Source organism: Haliotis rufescens, unplaced genomic scaffold, assembly GCF_023055435.1.
Source record: "Haliotis rufescens isolate VD_foot unplaced genomic scaffold, xgHalRufe1.0.p SCAF_5, whole genome shotgun sequence".
Lineage (NCBI taxonomy): Eukaryota > Metazoa > Mollusca > Gastropoda > Lepetellida > Haliotidae > Haliotis > Haliotis rufescens.
In genome coordinates, this window is record NW_025964223.1 from 35229544 (window position 1) to 35243745 (window position 14202).

General features: G+C 39.4%; 1 protein-coding gene across 3 annotated transcripts in view; it reads right to left on the bottom strand.

The window, feature by feature from the left end:
- LOC124114713 (E3 ubiquitin-protein ligase SHPRH-like) overlaps positions 1 to 14202 on the bottom strand; it is a 460251-nt gene that overhangs the window by 279718 nt on the left and 166331 nt on the right. The gene's annotated exons all lie outside the window — the stretch shown is intronic.

Genomic DNA, 14202 nt, shown 5'->3' on the forward strand with positions numbered 1-14202 from the left:
CTAATGAAGATGCTAGATATTCCATTGACAATATCTCTCTGGAGTACGATATGATAACGGATCCCGAATTAGCCAGACAAATTCGTAACCATTCTACGGGAAGTTTAGCCATTTTGTACGATCGCGTGCTGCGACATCGAAAGATCACGAGGGACAAAAAAGATTCGATGTGGAATATCAATCTAAACGTTCCCACGAGGTCGTTGAAGGGTATTTTAATGTTGTTCGAGGACCCCTCCGATGCGTTTAAAAGAAATACCGAGAAGTTCTACAATCCCAAGATTACAAAAGTAGAATTGACTATCGAGGGCGTTCCTAATCAACTATATAGCCAAGGAATGCAAGCGTATCACCAGTGGGATGAGATTAAAAAACTTCCTTCTATAAAACGTTCTCCGGAAGTTAACGCGGTCGTGAAAGATCTGTCTCTCGGGAGTGTATCGATGGGTGAATACCTAACCACGAAGTACGCGCTATGAGTACGCGACCAATTACAAGGCAGTGGGAGGAGAATAGAAAATGCTAGCGAGGGTGCCACCATACAGATAACGAAGCTCCAGGAAGCGGCTGGTAAATTAAACATATATTTGTACGTGATTATGGATGCGCAACTTAATATACAGAATGGGAGATTCGTGCAAGCAATCTATTAATAATCTTTTACCTAAAGATCCGCACTGCGCTATCATATGCGGGCAAACGGGCTGTGGAAAAACAGCTTTTATTCTAGATATTTTAGAAAGTCATTATCGGGACGTTTTCGATCATATCATTATTCTGTGCCCGACTATAAGCGTTAATAAAACCTACCTATCGAGAGATTGGGTAATGAATGACGATGGGGTACACAGAGTCGATCTGGGCGATCGTTTACAAGACTGCCTCCGAGTATGTCACGAAAAATACAAAGGAGAATCGACCCTTTTCGTAATAGACGACTGCAGCGCGAGTAAAGAACTCACAAAAAAGAAAGATATGCTTTCGTATTTAGCATTCTCCGGTCGGCATACTCAACATAGCGTTTGGGTACTTACTCAAAAATACAACTCTGTCCTGAAAGATCTCAGAGAGCAGACCAAATGGGTAGCACTCTTTCATTGCAAAGATCGAGATTCATTCGAGGAATGTTTACGCGAAAATGATGTCATTTATACCAAGAGCGAACGAGATAAAGTCAGAAAAGTGTTAGCGGCAACGAAGCACTGTAAACTCGTATTAAAAACCGATCAACCAGCTGCTTATGCAATTGCTTAGCAAAAATGTAGCAAAATTATAGAAAAAATATAGCAAAATATAGCAAATCAAGCAAAAATGTAGCAAAATATAGCAAAAATAGCAAAAATTATAGCAAATTGAACATTAGCGGTTAATATGACATAAACTGTGGTTCGAAATCCTCATTCTTTCGCAACAGTTCATTATTACGGGATGTATTGGATATGCCATATTATATTATGTTAGACTTAAATATCTCCTTAGGTATTACATTATGGAATGCGACGAACTCATCGAACAAATGCTCAAAGAATCTGATGTTGATCAACATGCTGAAGTAGTTACAGATAAACATAGAGAAAGACTTGCCGCTTTGGTAGCCGGTGGAAAATGTTCCCAATATTTGGGGGAAAATTATACCATCGAAAAAATTGATAACATGACCGACGAAGAGATTAAAAAACTGTACGCGCGTTACGAGTCTAGACTGGGAGCTACCATGACTAAAACGATAGGGTCTTCTATATTACAACTATACACAGCCGTAGCTAGTACGTTTCTCCCCATCCCGGCAGAACATCGCCTGTATTTATGCGAATCTCTTGAGAAAGACCCATTCATCGAACACGCTATAAGCGCAGTGAGCTGTGAGAATTATCATAGATTCGGAATGTTCTTAGCTCCGTTCACCACAGCTTTAATAACGGCTAGGTATTGTCAATTTAAACATACGTGCCCACTTAATAATATAAAGAACGAAGTTCAAATTAATAATGGAGACACAGGTGACACCACAGATTGTGAACGAGGAACAACAGATTGTGAACACACAACAAGAAGTGAACACACAACAACGAGTGAATGAGGAACCACCACATGTGAATGAGAAAACAAAAAAACAACCCAGAGTTACTAAGAATCCTTTGAAAATAGCTGCAGGAAGAAAGGGAGGGCTGGCGCGCAAAGCGAAATTAATAAATAATTCAAATCCGATTAAAACATGGGCACTAGTAGGAGTTGCTGGTATAGCGGCTGTATGGTTCTTTTATAAGACCGGAGAAGAGAAAACATCACCCCCGCCGCAACAACAAGTTCAATTAGAGGTTAGTCCTCATATAATGCTATAAGAAGCATGACTACTCCAGTTACAGACGGTAAAATGTTGGTAAACGCGACGTATCATTCAGCGGTGGTCACCGGCTTGGCCATTGGCTATGCCCGTATGGCTAAAATGATTACTAAAGCCACACCTCCCAAGCTAGATTTTAATGGATATGACATCGGAATGGCCATTCTTGATATTGGATTGGCTATGGCAACGAAGGATATGCTCATCAAACAAGGACTTATCCCGGAAGACATAATGAAGTAATTAAACATTTGAATATTTATATTCATATAAACATTTGAATATGGCAACAATTGCGATGATGGTCGGTGGAGCTGTTGTTAATGCTCTAGCTTTTTCGGGGAGTAATTATTTATTTTCCAGTATGAGGGAATCAAACGTTAAAGAAGTTGAAGAGGAGCGTAAACGACATAACGAAGCTTTAGAACAATACCAAGCAGCCCAGTTACAATATACACAGCAGAGAATGAAGAGATTAGACTTTATTCATGAACAACTGATTAAGGAAGGACATTCAATTCAAACGTTTAAGGATGTCGAATCTGCCATGCACGAATACTTCCTCGTTTATGGGAAAAAACTAGACCCAATACCGAGACCAACAATGAGTCAGTTTTATACACCGTCAGAGGAACAAAAGAACCGAGAGGTAAAATTTATCATGTTGGGATTGACTTCTCTATTGATTTTCAGCTATACAATTATGCATAAGTCAGAGTGACAGCTGTGGCTATGACCTATTTTGGAGCGATCTATAAATAGCCTAATCAATATCTCATAGTGTAGATGTGATTTGCATTAAGACAAATGATATGATAGATGTATATACCATGAATAACTGCAAGTTTACACTCATGGGTAAGACTACTCTTTGTAATAGACGCTGTGTTGATGAAATTTACTGCGGTATACACAATTATTACATCAGGCGGGGAAACATAAACTATACGTGTTCTGAATGCGGGATAGGGGTCAAAGGTCGTTATTGTTTATGCAAGAAACACGGTGCTGATAGGGTCAGGAACCAGATTATTTATGCTAGGAAGAGAGATTACATCAATGAGAGGAATAGGTTGGGGAGAATATGTATTTAGATATATGAAAACAACCAATTAGACATTTGTCTCATTTTGCATATACCATTCAACCACAATGGTTTTTGTCAGAGAATTAAAAGCTATGGCAAAGCAAAGTGGACTGCGTGGATATTCTCGTATGAGAAAAGCTGAATTGATGGATTTACTCGGTTTGGAATACAACAGACCCCAGACTGTTAGAGAACTCAAAGCTCGAGCGAGAAACAGTGGGCTGAGAGGTTATTCTCGAATGAGAAGAGCTGAATTGATCGCTTTACTAGATAATAATCAACCTAATGATAATGTTGATATTGATAATGATGATGATAATCAACAACAAGAATTAATATTTGTACCCACATCCGCCGGCGTTGGTAAATATCTAAGAGGTTGGAAGATGGATATTAATTCCAACATGGATGTTAACGATATTAAGCCCATCATATCGAGTAAAATTAACGAGGAATTAGATGATTTACATAGTATAAAATACCAGCTGACGATTAAAATGACATTGAGTAAAAGTAACACAGATGATAGTACCGAATATACCGAACCATATTTCCGTAGCAATCAAGAAGTTATAACCGAATCCGATACTATAAACTCATCATTAGATACATCAATTCAGAGGATACAGGAAACTTTAGAACGCTGAACTAATAGAGGTTGTGGTTGGGGTGTGGATAAAATCGATAGTTTATATTTAGATATAGCGAATTATATGCCTTTCAAAGGTGGATCTTATATAGATTTACCCCCGTATTATAAGAAGAAAAAAGCCATAATTAAGGTAAAAAATAAATCCGATGACTGTTTAAGAATGATGATAAGATCTGCATTGTTCCCCGTAGACAAGCATCCGGATAGACCTTCTAGCTATCCCCAAAACGATGGACTAAACTTCGATGGTACAGACGAACCTACACCAATATCACAAATTGATAAGGTGGAAAAGCAAAATAATTTAGCTATAAATGTTTTCGGACATTCTAAAGGAATTGTTGTACACAGGATAAGCTCCGCTCCGGAAAATATCCCCAGAATCAATTCATTTCTGATCGAAAAAGATGGTAAATATCATTATACGTGGATAAAGAGGTTTAAACAGGCTATTATACGATCAAACAAAACATGCTAGAAAGAAATATTTCTGTGAAAGATGCCTGCATGGGTACAGCAGACAAGATCTATTAGAAGCGCATAAAGAAGACTGTAGAGGTGTTGGACAGAATGCTATCAGGATCGATATGCCTAAAGAAGGAAAAAATATATTAAAATTTGAACATTATTGTAATCAAATGCCAGTACCGTACGTAATTTACGCTGACTTCGAAGCGCTTATCAAACCCATAGAAAATACCAAAGGCAATACTGAATGTAGTTTTACGTACAAAACTCAAGAACATATTCCTTGTGGGTTTGGATATATAGTTGTAAGGTATGATGGGAAAACAAACACTCCCGTGATTTACAGAGGTCCCGATGCAGCGGGAAAGTTCCTAGAATATCTACAAAATAAGGAGAAAATAATCAGGGAAAAATTATCGTGTAAGAAACCCATGCGTATGACGAGGGATGATTGGAGGGCCCATAAGAAGTCAACGAGTTGTCACGTTTGTAATAAACCCCTGGATGGGGATTCCGTAAGAGATCATTGCCACGTCACGGGTAATTATCGGGGAGCCGCTCATAACGAGTGTAACTTGAAACTAAAAATGAATTCTCAAACAATACCCATCCCCGTTGTGTTTCATAACCTTAGGGGATACGATTCACATCTCATTATGCAAGCTATCTCGAAGACCGACGGCGGTTTAACGTGCATTCCTAATAATATTGAAAAATACATATCGTTCTCGTTGACTAAACCTATACATTATAGGGACAAGGATGGGAAATCTAGAACAAAGCAAAGTAATGGGCTTAGATTCATAGACTCCGTACAGTTTCTGTTATCTTCCCTGGACAATTTAGCTAATGCGAACAATCCCGATGACTTCGCGATAACAAATAAATATACCGATAAGATTACTCGTCATTTGTTGCTGAGAAAAGGTGTATATCCTTACAAATATATGGATGATTGGTCTAGATTCGAAGAAACTGAATTACCACCCCTCGAATCATTCTATAGTAACTTAACAGAATCTAGAATAACAGATGCCGATTATGAACACGCTCTGACGGTCTGGGATAAATTAGGTTGTAAGAATTTAGGCGATTATCACGATCTGTACTTAAAAACCGTTGTACTGTTACTCGCCGATATATTCGAGATATTTAGAAAGACATGTTTCAAACAATATGGCTTGGACCCGGCATGGTACTATTCCAGTCCCGGACTATCGTGGGATGCATTGTTGAAGAAGACTGGCGTAGAACTAAAACTACTCACAGATTACGATATGCACTTGTTTATTGAGAAAGGATTAAGAGGTGGTATATCGATGGCAGCGAAAAGGTATTCTAAGGCTAATAATAAATTAGTGGAAGGATACGATCCGAGTAAACCCAACACGCACATATTATATCTCGACGCTAACAATTTGTGCGGATGGGCTATGAGTCAACCTTTACCCACGGGTGGTTTTGAATGGGTCGATGATATCGATAATATCAATGTTATTAATATCAATGTGAATGATGTGAATAAAGGGTACATACTAGAAGTTGACTTGGAATATCCAAGTTTGTTACATGAAGATCATAACAGTTATCCGCTAGCTCCCGTAAGATTAATGGTTAATAAAGATTGGATGTCGGAATATCAACGCTCCTTGATGGGTAATAGTAGGTTAGCTAACGTAGAAAAACTCGTACCAAATTTGATGGATAAAACAAAATATATAGTTCACTGCAGAAATCTCCAGTTGTATCTATCGTTAGGTATGAAACTTAAGAAAATACACAGAGTTCTAAAGTTTGATCAAAGCCCTTGGATGGAGCCCTATATAAGGTTAAACACAGATTTAAGAAAGATAGCTACCAGCGATTTCGAAAAGAATCTATATAAGCTCATGAATAACTCGGTATTTGGTAAAACTATGGAGAATCTAAGGAAGCGTGTTGATGTTAAATTAGTCAGATCTAATGAGGAAGAAAGACTCAGGAAACTTATAGCAAGTCCGGCTTTTAACAGAAGCTAGATATTCGATAACGACTTAGCCGCGTTGCATATGCAGAAGAGTAATATAAAATTCAACAGACCGGTGTACGTCGGTATGAGAATTCTCGACTTGTCAAAACATTTAATGTATGACTTTTATTACAACGAACTTAAGAAGCAATACGGCGATAGATGTGAGGTGTTATATACCGACACAGATTCTTTGTTGATGGAAATACAAACCGAGGATGTGTATAAAGATATGGCAGAAAAAATAGATATGTACGACACGAGCGATTACCCAAAAGATAATCCACTGCACAGCGTTGTAAATAAAAAGGTATTAGGTAAGATGAAGGATGAATGTGCTGGGACCCCTATAGCGGAGTATGTAGGATTAAGACCTAAGATGTATTCTATAAAGAAGTCCGATAATGGAGAGATAAGAAAAGCTAAGGGCGTTAAGAAGTATGTTGTAAAAAAGCATATCAAACACGAACAGTATAAAGAATCATTATTTAACGGTAGAACGTTCAAACACGAGATGAACTCTTTAAGAAGTTACAATCATAGGATATATGGATTAAGAATGAACAAGACATCATTATCCCCCTTAGATACAAAGAGATGGATTGATAATGATGGTGTAAATACCTATGCTTATGGTTATGGTGGTAATACCGTACCGTCGGGAACTATGAACAACTCTTCTCGTACAAATGCCCTACCCGGTCCATCTTGAAGATAATAAAGAATAGGCTCTCCTTCTTTCGTAACCAATCGACTAATGTTATACGTCTTAAGGGACCATATGGGATCGGTTGCGCGACGTAGGCCTCCTTGAAGTTCACCGGGCTGGTATAAATATCTTACCCTTACTCTATCCGGAAGTTTTCGTTCTTTGCCTCTCCTCGGTGCTGAAGATTCGGAAGTCACGGATTTCATTTTAATAGCATCGGATGGTTTCTTCCCTATTAATCTCGTCACTTCATTATTCAGCGCTGATACAACGGCTGATAATCGTGTCACCCTTTCGGTTGATCTCAATCGCTCGGATTTCATTTCGATCCCATACTGATAGCCAAACAAACGTTCCGCTAATGTCCGGTTAAATCTTTCGACGATAGCTTGACTGCGGTGGGCCTCTCTTTCACCACGGACGATTTCGACATCGTGCTTTGTTAACAGTTTAGTTACCGATCCCATAAACTCGCGACCGGGATCTACTTGAAATAGCTTAGGCCATTTTAGCGGTCCGCGTTTATATATGTGACTCAGTGCATTAGCTACCTCTGCTGATTCTTTCGAGGTTAATGGCTCAGCCTCTTTGTATCGACTAGCCACATCCACTACCGTTAAAGCGTATTTATACGTTTTGCGTTTTACCTTATCGTGGGGAAGAAACAAGAGGTCAGCCTGATGAACTTCATTCGTTGTAAAAATATCAAACTTCTTCCTCGGTATATAACGCGGTGCCGGTAAATATATCTGCCACATCGCTTGTTTCTTTAACCAATCCTTGGCCACATCTTTAGATACCTTAGCCGCGGTGGCTAATTTTTTTATTGCTCCTACACCTTTCCAATATCCTCGTGGGCTATAGTAAATTTTATTCATTATTAATTAATATTGATATTTCTTTTAAAACGACTTTCGTTGAATCGCATCATCATTTTTATACTAATAGAAGCAATGATTGGCCCCAGGTATTGGTGAGCTAGAGCCAATTTAACTTAATCTCATGACTATCATTAAATCACATAATCATTTTGGCATAAAAAATGCCACCTGTAGTAGCAGTATAGGTATATGAATCCGGCTCCAGTGGAAGTGGTCCAGAACCATCATTACCTATACTACTCATGCTGTTTCCTTCCTTAACCGACCTAGAACAGTACAGTCACCTTGAGTTTTTGTGGAGGCTTATCTCCTCATGATTATTGAGAAACAAGCTCTTATCTGATGACTGGATACCTATCTTCTTGGAGATCCATGGTAATTGGTCTATCTTGACCTCTGAGAATTACCCTTCCGGGGCCTGGAGAGTCAAGAAGTTTTAGGAAGCTTATTTGTTCTCTGTTGTCTGACCCCAACAACTCCCCATTGGTCTCATGGCCTGGAAATTCTTCTGGGGCAGCAGTACTGACTATTTCTTCTTCAACTCTTCAACCTCAGATGAGATGGCTGAGAATTCCTTATCAAACATGGTTTGCATTTTAAAGGAGTCTGAAATAATCTCCTCAATCATTTCAGGTTCCTTCACTTTCATTCCCTTGGGTTTAATGCTAGGCATGAGGTTATACAACTTCTCCATTTGTTCAGCAAATGTACCTTACGGGGTACAGCCAAATTATCTGATTGCTGTGAGCCTTCAATTTGGTCAGAGTCTAAGTATTGAGATGCTTCTGCTCCATCCTCATGCGGCGTCTGTTGGGGTCCAACTCTGGGCCAATATCTGTGAAACAGGTTGGCATGTGAGGCACATGCAGTTGGGTGTAGGGCTGGGACGAGTCCATATTTACTACCTGGGTACCCGACCCCCGTTGTATGTCTCAAAGAGTTATTCCCCTTCACTCAAAACATGGCTGAAACTAAAAGCGGCGTTAGGAAATATTTTGAATTAGTTTCATCTGGAAACAAGACCAAATGCATTTTGTGTTCGGAACAGCTTAGCCATAAAGGGGGCGGCACATCGTCCATGTGGAAGCACCTACACAACAAACACCCGTCTGCAACATCAAAACAATTTGCAATGACTGCTGTTCCCGCCAACTGCAGACAAATTTCTATCGAAGGTTATAATATTATTCAGTATATTGCATTTAAAATTAACTTACAATTTCGATTTGTTGACCATACCAGTGACTCGTCTGTCGTCACTTATCCGGTTTTGCTTTGCATGTACGAATGCATGCATGTCAGCCAAGGGAACTAACTCTTCAAATACTAAATAGTTTGCTTGTTCATGAATGACTGTAAGTTACAGCAAAGTTCGATCCCAAGTATTGCTTGATTGCTTTCTTATAAACATTTAAAATTAGGTATTTTATTTTGATGGTTACGATAATGAAAAAAATATGACATTAAAAATCTAAAATTAAAAAAACCCTGAAATTGGCAAATTTGTTTCTTTCCCTGAATATGTGGAATCTCAAAATATTTTTCTTATTTTTGTGCACGAATTTTTTAAGTTTGTTTTACTCGGCTTTTCAGGTCATGTTAGGAGACCTATTTCGCAAGGAACATACAAAGCTTACACAGAGAAAGCAGCTATGGCCTGTGTCAGAGATTTGCATCCACTTAGTCTTTTTGAAGGGGAAGGTCTGAAGAATTTTTGCTTAGCCTTAAACCCAAGCTATACTCCACCATCACACAAGACAATTCGAAAGTACATTATGAACATGTACACAGATTTTAAATCCGAACTATTGTTAAAACTTAACACGACTGACATGTGAACAAGCCTAGGTGGCACAGGATACATCACTGTTACCGGACATTACATCACAGATGATTGGCAAATTTCAAATTTCATGTTGGCCACTAGAGATTTAGAGGATCGACATACTGGCGTTAACATTGCCAATGCTTTGGTCAATTTAACCAAAGAATTCAAGATCCATGAAGTTATTGGCATTACGACAGATAATGTCGCCAACATGGACTTGGCTTGTCGAACCGCGGGAATGCAACATGTAAAGTGCTTTGCTCACACTTTACAACTAGCTGTGAATGCCGGGCTATCGCTTCCTGTCCTCGACAATCTCATTATTCACTCAAGAAAGCTGGTTGCATTTTTCTCCAAATCAATCTCCACAACAAACACCCTATAGGAACACCAGAAAAAACTTGGCAAGAACCCAAAAGGTGTAGTATCGGATGTTCAAACCAGGTGGAATTCCATCTTTTTCATGGTTGAACGCCTTCACCTGATCAAATCAGATATTTATGCTGTGATGAATGATGCTCTCTTCATCAAGCATAAGCATCTTAATCTGAAGGACAACCATTGGGTGTTGATCGAACAGATGCTTCCTGTTCTCAAGCCACTGGTCTCTGCCACAGAAATTTTGTGTATCGAAGAGTATCCAAGTTGTGGATCTGTGTACCCATTGGTCTATGGTCTTGTTGGCAATCACCTCAAGTCTTCAGAACTAGAGAGCGGGATTGTCAGGGCATTCAAGGCAACCGTCCCTGAAGGTCTCCAAAAACGCCTATTAAATGACACAGACATGTTGCACCTGTCTCCAAACATGGTCTGCAGTGTACAGGACCCACAATACAAGAAGCTTAAATTCCTCACCGAGACTCAGCGCACTGAGACATATGATCACGTAAAAGGTCTCTTGTCAGGGGAAACAGTATCAGAAAGATCTACAGCTCTGGATACTGCGAATGGTGAGAATGGTGAAGTGCAGGTGCGAGTGAAAGTGGAGCCAGTGGAGCCAGAAGAGCCCGGTGGGCCCAGAGAGCCCAGAGAGTGTGGAGAGCCCTCAAGCAAGTGCCCCCAAATTGAACAAGACGTTTTAAAATATCTCATGGGTGACATCATTGAAATAGATGATACAGCCGATGAAACAGTGGAGATTGAATTTTCAAATTACCTGTCACATCCTATAAAAGCCAAGCAGAAGTCGTCGCTAGAATGGTGGCGCGAAAACTGCTTCAGATTTCCAAATGTCGCCAGGTTGGCACAAAGATATTTGTGCATCCCTGCCACCAGTGTGCCATCAGAGCGAGCCTTCAGCACAGCTGGGTTGACCACTACCAAGCAGAGATCTAGTCTAGAATCTGACATCACTGATGCGATCATTTTCCTTAACAAAAACCTGAAAAGCAAGCGGCGAACAACAGATCTCAAATTCCTATACTCTCCCAAAGTGTAAAAATTCAGCTACATTCCCTCTTACCTGAAAGACCGGAACCGAAGTTGCCGGAGCTGCCGACAATGTAGCAAAACATGTTTCATCATTGACTCTGACAAGTCCTGCTTTTTAAATGTTACTGGTTTGATGCTTATTTTAAAGTTCTGTTTATCAACCAAAATTTGCATTAAAATTTGATTTCCATGACATGAAAATGCGTATGTTGTATTTGAAAACTACCATTAATTAAAACATAGTTTATTTTATTCAGGCTGAGATACGACAATGCAAAACATCACACCTGCTTTCACAATTACAACCGCAGACAAGTTAAATAGTATTGGTAATTTCAAGTTGTTTACTTAGCATGCTAGCCGGGTCGAGACATTACTTAGTAATACTTACCTCATTAAAATGTTTATTCAAAAAAGTGCTGTGAATAAAATGAGATGATATTTATTCTATAACGACATCAATCTAACACATGAAAAAGAACTAACACACAAACAATTCTGTTTGCTGCTTAAAGAATTTGGACATCATACTGTCACGTAGATGCAAGGCCTCTGACTTCGAAGTACATTTTCACATTCCGATCTTAAGTACATAGACATGACAATATAATGTTGGATATAAATGAGAAAGTTTAGGCAATTCACCAAAATGTGATGACACAAGAAACTTGAAGAAAGTCATACATGGTCTTTCGTCGTTGCCTTAAAACTAGGTCAAAACATCGACCATACTTGTCATCATCCAATCAAAAGTGTTTAAGGAAGGTACTGTGTTGAAAGGAAGGCTGTAATTGGTCACTATGACTGGTCATTTCAGCTACTGTCGAGTAGACGAGTACATATCGCTGTTACATCCAGGTAGACACAAGGCAGCCACAAGTTCCAATGTTTTATATATATATTAGTGCATTTAGTGGAGTATAATTTCAGGGCAATACATTCAATAAATCCGTAAGCGTATATTTATGTTTTCCATATAGTATGAGTTCATATCGGGAACACATTGTGTTGGTACAAAATGTCTGACTGAATTGTTCTACCTGACAAGACTATTTAGATACAAGAATGAAACGATCTGATAGTGCATATTCTAAACTTGACTGAATCTTTATCTTTATGCAAACATATGAAAGGAATGCATGCACAGTCAGAAAGAAATGCGAACATTAGCGACTTGGTAGTGTAACCAACTATTACCATGGCCATGGACCAGTCTGTTTTATTGTTATTACTACATATTTGTCACGTGACTTGCCACAGGTCCGGGTAGTTCTGTGGGTACCCGGGTCCTACTCAGGATCCATCCGACCTGGGTACCCGAGTTACCCGTCCCAGCCCTAGTTGGGTGGACACTTCCTAGCGATATCCATTGCTATAGGGCTGTGGATTTTATTGTTTAACAATGATTGTAACAATTTTACATTGTTTTTGTTGAGATTCGATAGACGCTTATTGAATTGTGTTTGGACAGTGATCAGTCATCAGGAGGTTACCATATTCAGATGCTAGTGTGGTGAATAAACTTCCGGTCCATATACTGCGGACGGTAATAGTATGTTATGGAAACATATGGTAATTTCTGTAATGTTTTATGTTATAAGAGCACTGTCTGGAACTTTCTTGTGGCTGGGTAGGATGTATGTAAGGGGACAGTGGTGTGTTTGTGTATCTCTCACACATTTTCATGACATCATGTTTTCATGATGGTTAGCAACTCCAGTGCGAGTCTCTTAGCAATGCTGGAGAGAAGGGAGCTGTTTGCTAATGACTGTATTTCTTTCATCCTGGGATCCCACGTTTGCTGGTCTATTGCAACCACCATGTAGTACCCACGCCAAGCCCAGAGAAACAATGGGTCATGATACATGTCTTTTTTTACCATCCTCCAATCCCATGAAATCTTCATTGTGGTGGTTGAGTTGAACTCTTCTTCAAGTTCAACTTCCTCGGAAATTTGTGTGAAATTCCTGTTAAACATGGCTTGCAAGGAAAATGGCGGTGCCGTGATGAGGAAGGCTGCTTCTCCTGGGAAGTTGAGGCTTATTCCTTGGACATATTGCCTGTCCACCTCATGGTCTCTTGACCAGGAGATGTCTGGGCTCAGACCTCGGCCTGCAATGTTAATCTACTTAGCCAAGTCTTCTTCTTCATTGCCTTCCTCCATGATTCTTCAACTTTGAAGAATACATCCTGAGATAGAGATAAGCACTGAGAGCACCTCATCTCCAAAGTACTCCTCTTTGATCTGCACTTCCGACTCAGCTTGTGGGGAACCACATAAACATAAACATAAAGTGCCCCTTCTTGCGGGTCAGGGTCAGGGTCCCCAGCGCCATGTTGATCCCAACACTATACCGACCATCTTATGACCAAAGTGTAGTAAATAACGACCAAAAAAATCAATCTTCCAATTGATCACAGTATAATAACAATCCTAAACTTCGTATTCACTGAAGATCATATTCATCGTGACAACTACCAATTTATTGTGCAAGTGAACTTTTTTAGAGTGTGTGTAACAAGCCAAATTATGTAATAGAGATAGAATAATCACAGGAATTGAAGCATTTATTTGGGTGACAGCCCTGGACACACTTCCATCTCCAGATGTTAACTTGTTCACTCACTCACCTTCTGGTTCACTCACATTCACTCATTCACCCAAAAGAAACACTCACACTGTTGTCTATAGACATAGTACTGTGCAGTTAATGATACTGTTTGGCTGGAACTCACACACTCGCACTCGTACATCCCCTCAATAAACTACCTTCATTACTAGTGTGTAAATCAA